This window comes from Peromyscus leucopus, chromosome 11, assembly GCF_004664715.2.
Source record: "Peromyscus leucopus breed LL Stock chromosome 11, UCI_PerLeu_2.1, whole genome shotgun sequence".
Taxonomy (NCBI): Eukaryota; Metazoa; Chordata; class Mammalia; order Rodentia; family Cricetidae; genus Peromyscus; species Peromyscus leucopus.
The window spans coordinates 46,912,289-46,927,622 of NC_051072.1; positions in this window are offsets into that span (position 1 = coordinate 46,912,289).

Here is a 15,334-nt window from a genome sequence, read left to right on the forward strand (position 1 = left end):
GTAACTGTTTCAAAGCAAATGTTAGCCCATCTCAACATCTTCGATACATGTGCATTTTAAGTGAACCAAGGCAGACAGACGCATCGCTGTGTACAGGTGAATCTTGAAGTTAATATTTTAATTTTACACTTTAAGTTTGTCTAGCACAAGCAGTTCAGATCTTTTTGAGCTGTTAATAAGTTATGTTTAGCTATCTTAGGTTTTACCACTTCTAAATTTTGTAATCAGATTTTTCCCCCTCAACCATAATAAGCATTTAAAAGTATTTTTTTAAGGGGTAAGTTTGAAATTAACATTTCAATCACTTTTCGACAAGCCTGCCAGAGGTAAAGTCTAAAAGCCAGTTTCTTTTTCTTCAAAATGTCTGAATCCTTGGATTGTAGTTTTTAAAAAATAGACACATAAGCAATTCCTCTTCTGTAATTCAAAATGACTCAAAACACATTTCTATACACAGTCAAACGTTTTTATGAGCATGCCAATCATGATTATCAGCTCAATGAATTTAATAAAGAAATGTGAAACTGAGTGCCAGAATTTTCCCTTTAGGAAGGAGTTCCAGGGGTGGAGATTGGGTTTCGTCCCATTACTGTCCTAGAAACCATTTATAAAGGACCAGTCAGCTGCAGTTCTTCCTAGGGTGTACCACACTAGTCAAGACTTACTAGTTTCATGGTTACATAAATCACAGCAGATCTCAACATCCTTCAAGAGAGCCCCAAACCTTTCCTGTCACATGGTGAATGTCCCAAACAGTTCAACAGAGTTCCAATTTTTCTCAAAAGACCTTCCAAATGGAGAAGACCTGCCCTACAAGTGACAGTATTGTTAAATTATGAGCCTATCCCTTAAAAACATTGTCACTTTAGAAAGTCAAGCCCCATTCCTTCCCAGAACTGACAGGCCCTTCCTACAATACACTCAGACAAAGGAGACCTAAGTCCGTCTCCCTGAACCCTCCATTTGCAGGAATGGGTGAGCCGTGTCTCTCTGTCTGCAGTCCCCGACGGGTTCCAATGCCTTGGAGGGTTCTCTGCATCACCATTGGAGTCGCTGTACTCCTCTATTTTACAACAGCACCCCAATACTATTTAACAGAACTCCGAAAGACAAAGCCAGTCAGCAAATGGCAGTTGCCCCGGATGGTTCAAAAGAACCCCAAATTGCTCAAAGGAGTCAAAAGGAAAACAGCCAGTCGAAGCTGCCCAGGAAGAGACTTACCAAGGGTCGGATTTTCTCGAGAATCCGTAAAAAACTCGTTTTTTCTGCTTCAGCAAGCAGAGGTAAAAAAGCAACTGATTTCCGCCAGCTGAGGTGGAAAAAGGCAAATGTCTTCGGAGTAAATGACTCCCGGCAGATGCTGGGAGATGCCATCTTTCCTCTCCACCCGGGGTCAGTTCACTGAGAGTGGCAGGCACCCCACAAGTCTGTATCCCTTCTTGACTGCCATTTTATTATCAAGCCTTGGGGGAGGGGTGTCACAACCTGTGTCCCAAGTCAAGTCCAGCCACCCATCCTCAATAAGCCAATTAAAAAAGCCAAATTAATAGTGGACAGCAAAAAAAAAAAAAAAAAAAAAAAAAAAAAAAAGGAGATTCATTCAATGTGGTCCTATTGAGAAGAGAAACCACCATCCGGCAAACCCTTCAAGTCCACCTCTAGGGTCCTGAAGTGAGAGCAAAGTCTAAGTAGAGGACAAAGGTTATGCGCATCTAAGCAGTCCCGATCAAGGTGTGGCACCCCCACCATTGACCCAGCCTTGTCTGGGCTTCAGTCTCACTGCAGGATGGTCTGACAAGCTGTTGGACCTGTGTGAAATCGCCCTCTGGAAGACAAGTTCACTCCCTCCCTGGCTGTTGTCCTTTCCTTCTCCCAGCATGAGACTGGTGGGAAATTCCCATGCCTTTGGGGTCCATTGTTTTTTTAATAGTCTGATGGTCACACTGAGGCCCAAGTGTTTCTTCTTTGTATCTTCATTTCAGCCAGACCAGTTACAGTTAACGCTATCTTCATCTCCTGCCTAGCTAGTTGATATGAAACAAATGATCAAGTTTTATTGACAGACAGAGAGTACTGGATAGGAAGAGCATAAATCCATACACACAGCTAGCAATTTTATCAAAAGTTTAACTTCACATATCCTATAAGCTAACAATCCCATCTCTTATCATTTATCTCATAAAAGCAAATTGCTTAATGCAATGCTTTACAAAGATGTTTGTTATATCACTGTGCTGCCGAATTTTATGTCAATTTGACCCAAGCTAGAGCTATCAGAGAGGAAGGAGCCTCAGTTGAGGAAATGCCTCCATGAGATCCAGCTGTAAGGCCTTTTCTCAATTAGTGATTAGTGGGGGAGGGCCCAGTCCACTGTGGGTGATGCCATCCCTGGGCTGCTGGTCCTGGGTTCTATAAGAAAGCAGGTTGAGCAAGCCACAAGGAACAAGCCAGTAAGCAGCACTCCTTCATGGCCTCTGCATCAACTCCTGCCTCAGGTTCCTACCCTGTTTCAGTTCCTGTCCTGAGTTCCTTTAGTGATGAACAGAAATGTGGAGTGTAAGCCAATAAACCCTTTCCTCCCCCAACTTGCTTTTTGGTCATAGTGTTTAGTTGTAGCAATAGGAACCCTAACTGAGACAATCACCCTCAAAGAAAAAAGACTGCAATCATATTAAATCTCTACAAAAGGAAAACTAGTTAAGAACCTACACACATCAGTTCATATAGTTATTTTTCAGTTATAAAATTTAAACTTTTTTTTTTTTTCAAAGACAGGGTTTCTCTGTGTAGCCCTGGCTATCCTGGGACTAGCTCTGTAGACCAGACTGGTCTAAAATTCAGAGACACCCACACCCACACCTACCCCCACCTCTACCTCCTCAGTGTTGGTATTGAAGGAGTGGACCACCATACTTGGCCAACTTAAACTTTACAAATATAACAGGGCTTGGTTGAAAAACCCTGCAGTAGGCAAGAACCAAACAAACAAAAAACAGTTCCCTAAAGGGATCAGTTGCAGACACCAGAGACCTATACTATCACCTTCTGTAGAAATCCTGGGTTTGTGGGCGTGATTAAGTTATGGATCTTGAAATGGGAAGCTATTTCATAGATTACCTAAGACTGTTGGCTAAATGCCCTCACCGGTGTCTTCCTGAGAGGGGGCTTGGGCCCACCCATGATAGAGAAGATATCTGAGGTCAAGACGTGGAGAATTTGAAGACTCTGACCTTGAAGTTTGGTGAGCGAATACTGGGTGTGCTTTTGTTTGGGGTCCCAGGACTTGGGAGTGAGGATCCTGAGTTGGAGCCGGGACCATGTAGCAAGTTCTGTCTGGGCTACTTAGGCCTAGCAAGACACTGTTACAAAGGAAGGGGGAGGAGAAAGGGGGAGGAAAACAGAGGAAGGAGGAAGGCAGGGAGGGAAAATTGGAGTTTTGTAGGCCCAGAATTTGGAAGAGGCAAGGAATTCACTGGTGCTGAGTGTTTCTGGGGTGTAGTTCTGGCGAAACCCTGACTTGGGTCTGTTTATAGTGAGTTCAGATCTTCAGGCCTCCAGAACAATGAGAAAAGAAACGTGTGCTGTTTCAAGCCAGTAATTTGTGATAATTTGTTACAGCAGCCACAGAAAATTAATAGTGTTTCATTAATTGACTGTGATCAAAGTGCTGTTTTGGGTCATTACTCTAGAAACGAGAGAAGAGACGTGGCCAGATCTTGGAATACAGCTGCCAGCTGTGGTATTTGCGGTAAAGATCTAGAAATGCCTCAACATCGGGAGATAGCATCATCGTCAACAGAGTGCATGCTCCCAAGCCATGCAATCAAAGGCTGGGGGGCGAGGGTGGGGGCGGGGATGGGGCGGCGCGGGAGGCAGGGTCGCTCTCTCCAGTAGTCCAGCGCAGCTAATCGGCCCCTACCCCCATAACTCCGCACCACCGTTCAGACAAGTCACTGGGGTTAAGCTTGGTGGGTCACACACACAAAAAGAAGACATGAAAAGGGGGTGCTTGTTGAGAAGAAGACATGAGTCGGGGAATGGGAATGGAAATCACTGAAACTCATTACATAAATGTATAAAATTTTTAAATAATAAGAAAAGAAAACCCAGGGTTTTTTTTTTTAAGTACTGTAGAGAAGACCTTGTCCCCTTTGTATTCCACTATTGTTAATATTTGAGTTTTTATTTGAAAAAGCATGGAAGCATTGTTTTGACTAATTATGTTGTTTGCCCATTGAAAAAAAGATCATCATATTGCCTAAACACAAAAATGATCTTATAATATTTAAGTAAGTTTATTATTTTTTAAAATTTTATAATACTTTGCCTGTGTGTAAGAGAGTCTCTCTCTCTCTCTCTCTCTCTCTCTCTCTCTCTCTCTCTCTCTCTCTCTGTGTGTGTGTGTGTGTGTGTGTGTGTGTGTACATGTATGTACTAAAGGGCAGAGTCCATTTCTTCTTCCATCGTGTGGATTCTGGAGTTTGGACTCATGTTGTCAGACTTGAAGCAAGTGCCTTTCTTTATCCCTTGAGCCATCTCACCAGCCTGATTTATGGATTTTTAAAAACTGTTGCTTTTGAGCTGCATCCATAGCTGTCCTCTGCTACACAGGCTGTGACCAACCCGGTGGTCTGCAGGTTGGACCCAGAATATAAGGGAGAGGGATCCATGTTTGTGGGGGGGAAATAACTCTATTTGGAAAAAGAGTCCATGAGCCACTTTGAACAGACACTGAAGGAATCCTTAACTGAACACTGTCAGGTCTAGGGAGGACACAAATGAGAAAGATAATCTTTTTAGCAGACAATGTAGGCTATCTACATACAAAAGTGAACTTTGAGCCCTACCTCACGCCCTGGGCAAAACTCAATTCCAAAGAGATCGTAGATTTGAACATGATCGGTAAAACAATGAAACTCAGGAAGAAAACTTTCAGAAGAACATGCCCAGACCTTAAAGTACATGATGCTTCCTATAACAGGTCACAAGAAGGTGGTCATACAAGAAAAATCTTTATAAAAGGACATGGAAAAGAAAGGAGGAGACCAGCAGAACTCACCCCCAGCAGAGGACTCTGACCTTGACTCTGCACAGAACTCCTGTCACCGAGGGGAAGGAGCAGGAGACCTATAACTCCCCCCACAGAGCAGTTCATGGGTGTTCACGCACAAATAGCAGCAGAAGGAGGAGGAGGAGGAGGAGGAGGAGGAGGAGGAGGAGGAAGAGGAGGAGGAGGAAGAGGAAGGTGTTCATCTATGTTGTTCACCAGAGAAGGCAGATTTGAACCTGAGGAAGTAATAGAACACAATGGCAGAAGAGTTGCAGTAAAGATAAAGACTTTTGCTTATGTCTGAGGATAGAAACAATCTTGACTTTCATACATTCCTGACTAAGATGGTAACTGGTAGAACTGCTACAGGAAATACAGGAAGAGATGTACAGCTTATGACCCCTGAAACCAAAGAAAAAGTCTATGTGTTCCCCACACATACTTGCACTCACAGCAGCTCCAGTCACAACAATCACAAAGTTATTGCAGTGACTAAAAATTAAAAAATAAATAGATTATGGTATATCCGTACAATGGAGTATTACACACATGTAGTAACAAATGAGCTATCACTAAACTATATAATATGTTTTATTTTATATCTTGCAGCACTGACTTTTTTGTTTTAGCATACATTTTGTTTTTTCAAATTTAACTTAAAATAAAATTCCCTCCTGTGTGTGCCCATGTGTAGTATGTGAGAATGAGTGTCCATGTGTATGAGTGTGATTTCACTTATATGAGTATGCAGGTGAGTGTGTAAGAGTATGTGTATGACTTAGTGTATATGTGCAAGTATGAGTGTGTCTGAGTGAGACCCAGTTTGTGTGTATATGTGTTAGTGTGTGTATGCATGTGAGTGAGTATATGTGAATGTGTGTGTGTGTGTGTACAGGTATGTGTGTACAAATTGTGTGAGTGTGTATATGAATGTGTGTAAGGATGTAAGTACATGAGAACATGCATGTGATTATGTACATGTGTGAATTTGTGTGTGTGTTGGTGTGTTGGTATGTGAATTGTGAGAATATGAATTTTTGTGAGGGTTTGGATATTAATATGTGTGTGTCTGTGTGTGAGAACGCATTGAAGTGAGTGTGAATTTGTGTGTCAGTGAGTATAAGAATGTACGTGTGTTAGTATGTGTCAGTATATGTGTCAGTGTGAATGTGTGGAACTGTGTGTGTGAGTGTTCATGTCTACGTGTTAGTGTGTGTGGAGTGTGGAGGAGTGTGTTTGTGTGTGTGTGTGTGTGTCATTGTATGTGTATATCTGTGTATGTGCGAGAGAATGTGGGGAGGGAATGTGTTGGAGTGAGTGTGAATTTGTGTGTATGTAAGTATGAGAGATGTATGTTAGTGTGTATCAGTGTATGTATCATTATGAATGTGTGTAACAGTATTTGTGTGTGAGTGTTCATGTCTATGTGTAATTGTGTTAGTGTGCATGGAGTGTGGAGTGTGCGGGAGTATGTGAGTATGTGTCTTTGTGTGTGTGTGTTTTGTTTTTTCCTCTCCAGGAGAAATTATGAATGATAGAAAAGCTTCCCAGATAAGGGATGGGAACAACTCAGCCGAAGCCGTTAAAGGAAATCACCGTGAGCTGAAGGAAGAGAACCTTTGGACACAGCTCCAGATGGAAAACACTCACCATTCAGGTTTGAAATGAAGCATCTGCAGAGTAACTGTGTACAGGATCCACTGAGCAGCTGTGTACAGGATCCATTGAGTTACTGTGTACAGGATCCACTGGGAGCTGTGTACAGGATCCACTGGGCAGCTGTGTACAGGATCCACTGGGCAGCTGTGTACAGGATCCACTGGGCAGCTGTGTACAGGATCCACTGGGCAGCTGTGTACAGGATCCATTGAGTTACTGTGTACAGGATCCACTGGGCAGCTGTGTACAGGATCCACTGGGCAGCTGTGTACAGGATCCACTGGGCAGCTGTGTACAGGATCCACTGGGCAGCTGTGTACCGGATCCATTGAGTTACTGTGTACAGAATCCACTGACCAGCTGTGTACAGGATCCACTGACCAGCTGTGTACAGGATCCACTGAGCAACTGTGTACAGGATCCACTGGGCAGCTGTGTATAGGATCCATTGAGTGACTGTGTACAGGATCCACTGAGCAGTTGTGTACAGGATCCACTGAGCAGCTGTGTACAGGATCCACTGAGCAACTGTGTACAGGGTGCACTGAGCAGTTGTGTACAGGATCCACTGACCTACTGTGTACAGGATCCACTGGGCAGCTGTGTACAGGATCCACTGAGCAGCTGTGTACAGGATCCACTCACCTGCTGTGTACAGGATCCACTGAGCAGCTGTGTACAGGATCCACTGACCTACTGTGTACAGGATCCACTGTGCTCCACACATTGAAGCTCAGGAGGTTCAGGGGAGGACTCCTTGCCGCTGAGAAGACAATCTGCCCTCCTAACGGGAGGACTTCAGGGACAGAACACAAAGGTCAAGTGTTTAGTTTAAGTGGTGGGGAAGAAAAGCAGGGAAAAGAAGGGAAATGGAGGCACCAGGATTTTAGTAGTTCAAGCCAAACTTTGGGAAGATCCAAGGCTTTGAATTTGTGTAACAAAACTTTGCAACCATTGACTCAAACTCTTGGTTCTCCCCCCATTTTTCTCTTTTCGCACTCCCCTCCCGCTCTCCTCTGAAGTGTCATTTCCATCTCTGCAGTTGCCCCACCCAAAATGTGCAGTTCAGTGGCCTCAGTGTGTTCCCAGAGGGGCATATCCACTGCGAGAGGCCTCAGAATGTTTGCGTGATCAAAAACAAAACCCTGCAGCCCCTGTGTACCTTCTGGTCACCTCCAGCACTACAGAAACAGGGACCTGCATTCAGTCTCAACAGGTTTGCATTGTGCATGTTTCATATTAATCAAATCGTGTAGCACATAATCCTTTGTCAGTGGCTTATTTCATTTAACCATGTTTTTAAGGTTCCTCCTTGTCATAGTATGTGATAGCTGTTCATTCCTTTTATGGGACATTTTATGCATCCATTCCTTAGATGGCAGAAATTTGAGTTGCTTCAACTTTGGGGCCATTATGAAAAGAGGTGGCCATCTTTTTTTGGTAGGCTTATATTGTTTTTGTTTTCTCTTATTAGAGATTGAACACAGGGTGTTATACATACTAACTCTATTATGAGTTTTACACACACACACACACACACACACACACACACAATGAATAGCAGCAGGTCTGAAACAACTTTGTCTAGGTGGTGGTAACATAACCATCGCCATCTTTGTCCATTCCTGGGGCTGATGCTAGAGGTTTTAGGCAAAGAGAAGACAGATGTTACAGAATTGGTGGGCCAACATAGATACTTCCACTTATAAGTTGGTTATATCAGACACTTTGTTACAGTAACCGAAAGCTGGTGAACCAGGTAATACCCAACAAACACACAGGATAGAAGAGATGGAGGGACCTCATGAGGCAGCCACTCCTCTTTCGATCCCTGCTGAGATACAGCCAGGTAGCACAGACACAGATGCTGTAGCCATCTCTACTGCGTTTTGTCTAACCTAGCTCTTTTCATCATCCTCTGTGGACCTCAGGCACATGGAATTAAATAATTACCAGCTCTACAGTTCTCCCAAAACACTCTGGAATCTTCCACCATGGAGTAAATGTGAGGCAGGTCCAGATGTAAAAACAGAAGGGCTCTCAAGAAGAGGAGTGCTTCTTCAGGTAGTCAACAGCCGTTTGTTACTCATAGGACATGGGCCGGGTGCTAGCTGGATGACACACGTAAACACAATCCATAGACGGATTTGAGAGAGCACAGGGTCACTGAGGCTCTCTCTGTTCCCTGTTCTTTCTTTAGCATCTCTAACTCATGGTGGCCTGTGACCAGGGCTTAATATCCTGTGCCCCAGGGTTACAAACCAATGGATTTGTTCCACTGTCAATCATCAGTTTACTCTGCTCTGTGCCATCAAAATGCAGCAAGCCCTTCAAGGCTAGGATTTGGACCAAGGACAGAGAACAAAGAACTCTCATATCTGGAACCAATCCATTGTAGAGAACCATGCAAAGGTTACCAGGCATGAAGAGTTCTCCTTTCGTCTCAACAAAGGTAAAGGCTGAATCCAGGAGGGATTACAGCAAGGATGGATCCTCTCCTCCCTAATCCTCATTCCATCCTGCAGCAGCTCACCTTTCCCTAGGGATGCATCACCATCCCCACTACCATTGCCCTGAGAAATTCTTCCCTTTAAGATACCATTAATTTCAAACAAACTCCTTAACAAAGCTGAGGCAAACGGAAGTTGGCGAACATTACGGAGACTGTCGTGAAATTAAATGTGTCAGAATAGCATTGCCTATGAAGCTCAACATGAGTGTACTAACGCTGCTGACTGTGGGACTCTGGGAAAGCATATTGTCTTGTAGCCATTTTTCCTCCCTTCTATAAAAAAAAAAAAAGGTGAATAACACCCATCTCTTAGGCTTCCTCTCAGGGTTAAATACGATTGTTCACTTGACAAATATATAGTCCATCTATTGGATGGCAGGCAATGTTTTAGATACAACAAGGATGGATGTACACATTGAGGGGCTTACATCCCGGTAGAGAAAGACAGACATGAGGAACTGGGTAGGTAGAAGATAGAGGGGCATCATATGATGAGATAATATACATGTGTCTCAGTCTACTTTGCTCTGGGTTGGTCCATAAAATTCTTGAGATTCTGGAGGCTGGCATGTCCAGAATCCAGGCTCGAGCATCTGGAAAAGGACCATGCGCTACATCCTCACATGGCAGAATGGCAAGCAGAGGACCAATGTTGTGATCACACACACGAGAAGAGCAAAAGACAGTGAGCCCTCCCCTAACAAGCCCCTTTGACAGGCCTGTGAATCCACCCATGAGGGCAGATACCTCAGAGCCCAAATCCCTCCTGTGGGGCACCCCCCACCCCCAACTTGCTGTCCAGGGAATTGTTTCCAGAACATTCAGAGAATAGATGTGCATAGACACACCACCAACAACAAAAAGAACCATCTTATTATGATCTGAAAGCTAATTGCAGTTGGTACCCATTGCTTAAGAATGTACTTTTGGTAAAAAACCTACTAATGGGTACAAGTATATCCTAAAATTATAATAACAAAAATAATGTACTTTGGATATAAGTTGGCTCTTTTGGCTGAGAAAAGAATTTCAGAGTATAATTTAGATCTGAAGGAAAAGGCCAAATCCCATTGTGCAGTCAAACCATTCTGGAGAATGAAGAGGTGGAGATGAGGATGCTAATACAAGACTCATCTGGGATATTGAGGCAGGTTAGGGGTGGCAGAGCCAGAGTCAGAGAAGATAGACAGGAGAGACATGGGCTGGCCCTATCCAGGGTACTAAATGAGGCTAACCAGAACTTGTCCCCTGTGAAGATGGGAACGCATGGTTTCAGGAGTGAGTATGCCTGATATGGCCTAGATTCTCTATCTGAGCATTGTAATTACCTTGTTAATCTCACACTGTTTTATGTTTTATTTGAGTTTTTAGTATTTAATTCTTTTGGATCGTGGACTATATGAGTCCATCAATGTATTGTATAGCGGGTAGGCATGACAACCAGATTTTGTTTATGGAAGAGTCCCATTCCTTACACTCTCAGTGACTGCAGCAGACTCTGCCAGAGCTCTGAACTGCTTGCTCTCTGGAAGAAAGAGATCACTGTGGGGGAAGCATGCCTTAGACCCAGTTTTCAAAATAACTTTGATCCCTTAAAACACAAAGATAGATCCTTCGTAGGAATTAAAAGCAAACCAGGCAATCTGAATTCATTTCAAAACTAGAGAAAAAGGCAACCACAGTTATCAGCCATGGCTTGGTCCCTAGTGATGCTGAAGCTTGGGTTATACCATCCAGCATGGAGTTTGCTGGACTTTAGAAGTATCCAAATCCCAGGAAAAAACAAGTCCGTAACTGTCATAAAAATCGAGCCTGTTTGGCACTATGATACAATTGGGAAGATAAGCAGGGCGGCTTCTATTGGGTCCAGTTCTACCCGGTAACTGCTCTCTTTTAACGGGTACATCCAGGAGTTTTCAAGATTTTTAGAGTACTACAGAGTCGAGTGTGACAGCCGTGCCACGAGGCACCTGAGGTCCCAGCCTGGCCTGATCTGCCAAGGCATCTTGTATTTATCCTGGCCTTGCAGTTTCTCCTTGTGGACGATGTTGTGAGTCCTCTGACTCTTGTCTCATCAGGCTCGGGACAACTCAGACCCAGTGGCTGCAGCTGCACACACGCTTTCTTCTCAGCCTTGGTGATGCTGAGACATCTCCACTGGAGAGCTCTGCGCAGGAGCATAGCCTTGGCACCTTGGTCCTGCACACCCTCCCAGTCATGGTAATTTTCCAGCTCCTACGCCAGGGGTGGTGACAGTGGCAGAGCCGCCATCACCAGGTACAGCCCCTTGGTCTTCGCCAGGTGGACCTGGGTTTCCTTAGCCTGGTGCTGTGACTCCTCCTAGGCTTCAATTTTCTAGTGCCTCTACGCCGCCTCCGAGAGCACAATGATGTACCTCCCCCCCATCTCTGTAGTTAGCAGCTTCCGATTCTTTCTCTCTCCAGCTTCCCTTGGACCAGCAGGGTGACCAAGTGGCCAGCCTCCAGGCAGTCACCCTCCCCCTGAACTCACTTCCTCTCCTCCTGTAGCTGGAGGGCCTTCTCTGCCTCTCAGAGAGCTCTTACTCTGTCCTGGCGCACAAGCATGAGTCCTGTGCTCTTGCTCCTGCAGCGGAGGCTCCTCCTTCTCCCTCAGCATCTGCCCCTTCTCTCTTGCTACAGTTTCTCTCCCGTTCTCTGCCTTCCAACAGTTGTCGCTCCAGATGCCTCTTTAGCTTCTCCTCCCACGCCTGGACCTTCGTCTACTGCACCTCCTCAGTGCATGGCTTCCTCTGGTGCTTGTGTAACGCAGGGTTCCTCAGGCAGAGCTGAAGAATCCGCTTGCTAATTCTCAGGCTGAGAACACAAAGTCAGATGCCTTCTTGTCAATGGGCTTAAGGATACGCTTTTATGTCATTGAAAGAGGTTATTCCTGATTTCACTCCAAGAGGAGCTGATCTTTGCAGTCAGCTTGTCATCTTTCTCATGAATATTTAGTCCAAGGTCTTCAACTCTGAGCCAAATGTCTGTTCTTTTCTTATTTTTAAATCTCAGAATACTTGATTCTCTACATTTCCAGATCCCAAGCAGTCTTTAGATATTCCAGCATAGCTGTCTTTGAGCATCTGGCAATGTTCTGCATGCCATCCTACCATTGATCTTTGATGAGTTTGAGCTGCTCTATGACTCACTGAGGGACTAGCCCCTCCAAGCTAAGGCACCTGTAGTTGTCCATTTCCTTATTATAGTGTCTGAACCTGGCCTGCAAGATATGTGGTGCCAGGAGTACTGCCATCCCCATATGGCAATAGATCTTCTGGCTAAGAATCCCCTCTTGGCCTGGAGAAAAAACAGCTTCAGTGTCCCGGATGACCTTCCCATACATACTCTCAGGGTAGAACTTAACCAGGAAATAGAACTGGACAGGGTTCTCCTTGCTAGCCTCCTGCACAGGCACTTTTTTTTTTTTTTTTTTTTGTCAACCTCCAAGCAAATAGTAAATCTCTTATTATCTATATACTGGGGATCCAGGCACCATAATTCTTGAGGCCAATAGTCATTGCCTCATGATCAAAATGTGTTTCTCAGTGGTGTTTGGGTAGATGGCAACATCTAACTATGCGTCATGGTTGACGCCCAGATGTTCGTTTGCCTGGGCATTTTCAGTGGCTGCATGAATCCTTGGAAATTAGACACTACACAGCAGCTGAGACCCGTCTGAACCTATAGGCAGAGGATCCATCTGTAAAGTTTTATCAGATTTAAGATTGGTGATAGTTATGCCATCTGTTTTCTGGAATAAGAAGGGGCCCTGTTCACATTCCTCTTCGCTGCCTTGTTCCTGGTCTGCTGACACGTGAGAGATCCATCCCTTCTTCCTCTTTGCTAGAGAAGACTTGATGTCGTAATGGCCCTTTTTTCTTTATCCCCATTGAAATTCAGGGGAATTCTCAATATGCATCCATGTTATTATTGCAGCTCAGCTATGGTTCCTAATAGTAAGCACACACACACACACACACACACACACACACAATACATACACATACACACACACCATACACACACACACACACACACACACAATACATACACATACACACACACCATACACACACACACACACACACACACACACACACACACACACACACGAGACACACATAACTGAAAGAAAGTTTATACTCAATGACTTGTGAAATGTTACTTTAACTATGTAAAGATGTGTTACATTTGTTTCTGCTACAAATGTGTAGAATATTAATTTAACTGTGTAAAGGTGTGTTACATGTGTTTATGCTGCATTTGTTTAATGATGTAAGGATGTGTTATATTTGTCTGTACAGCATTTGCTTAATTATGTAATGCTGTGTTGCATTTGTTTCATATTGCCTGCCTAAAGCACTGGATTGGTCTAATAAAAAGCTGAACAGCCAATAGCTAGGCAGGAGAGGGATAGGTGGGGCTGGTGGGCAGAGAGAGTAAGTAGGAGGAGGAATCTAGGCTTGGAAGAGAAGGAGAAGGAAAAAAGAGAACCAGAGAGAAAGAGAGGGATATGCCTGGAGGCAGGAGCCACCAGCCAGACAGGAGAAGCAGTAAAGTAGGACAGAAAGAAAGAAAGAAAGAAAGAAAGAAAGAAAGAAAGAAAGAAAGAAAGAAAGAAAGGAAGGAAGGAAGGAAGGAAGGAAGGAAGGAAGGAAGGAAGGAAGGAAGGAAGGAAGAAAGAAAGAGAAAAAGAAAGAAAGAAAGAAAGAAAGAAAGAAAGAAAGAAAGAGGGAGGGAGGGAAGGAGGGAGGGAGGAAGAAGGAAAGAAAGAAAGAAATATTTTAAAAAACAGAGGCAAAGTGCAGATGAAAAGAAACAGGTTAAGTTATAAGAGCTAGTAAGAAACAAACCCAAGCTAAGGCCTAGCATTCATAACTAATAATAAGTCTCTGTGTCATGATTTAGCAGCTGGTTGGTTGCCCAAAAGAAAAAGCCTGCTACAGATGACATGCATGGCTCTTTGCTAAGCCTGGCCCTGCTTGCTTATATAGCCTGACCATGGGACCTCTGTCTGAAGAAAGTGTAGTAGGTGCCACCCTGAAGCTATTGCAGTCAAAATACCATTCTTCAGATGACTTTTTTTTTTGGCACAATGTATTGATAATTTTTTTCTTCATCTAAAAGTTTCTCATTGAAGCAAGGCATAATGAGCTTTCCCACCTTGTCAGTATTTCTTTTTCCAGTGCCTTTGGTAGCTGATAGTTACTATTTACTGGAGATGAAGTTTGGCTACAGCTACACAATTTCATCTGCTTAGCATCATCATGAGGCATGCTGGAAAGATCTGAAAGCTCACGCACATTTTGCAGGCTAGAAAGTATCTCATGGGCACTTTAATTTACTTTATAGCTTTTTTATTTACTGTATTGCTTTTTTTTCTAGGCTGGCACATGTGAGCAATGGAAGAGTCAGCTCTTCCTCTAAGTGACCGGAAGGAAGCCATCCTCCAGTAGAAAGAATGCATATTTGAATTTATGAGAGCTGAGCTTGGCTGCAACAGCCACATTCTTGTTCTACTTGGAGCTTGGCAAGCCACCCTAATACTTATGCTGGGTCTGCAGATGAGAGAGCTCTTCTATTTTTCTTTGTTGAGATCTTACAAACCTCAAGAGTGTATTTTCCATTTGAGACTTTGATAAACTGTAGAAAGATAGCATGAACAGCCAAGTTCTACCCAGCCTGTCAAGCCAGCAAAAAGGAGATATTTACAGAATGTTTGTGCTTCATTGCCATGATATTGAAATGTCTGGACAGCCACACTGAGGTAGCTTTACAGTCATACCCTGACAGTAAATTATTTTAATGCTAAGCTACTTATTCAGTCAGCTCGGCATGGAAGTCTGATTTTAACAGAAATACTATTTTTGAAAACATATAGCCATACAATATAAATAGTTGAGTATAAAATCTAAAGATACTGCTTTTGCTGGGGTTGGCACAAGCTCACATCCAGAGTCTGGATCAGTGCATTGGGAGCTGACACCAACCTTTCCTTCTACCCATCACTAAATACTCAAACACAGTCCCAAGTTGCCACAAGCTAGCAGAAGCAAAGTGTACTATCAGAAAGGGGCAAGTCACAGGTATTTC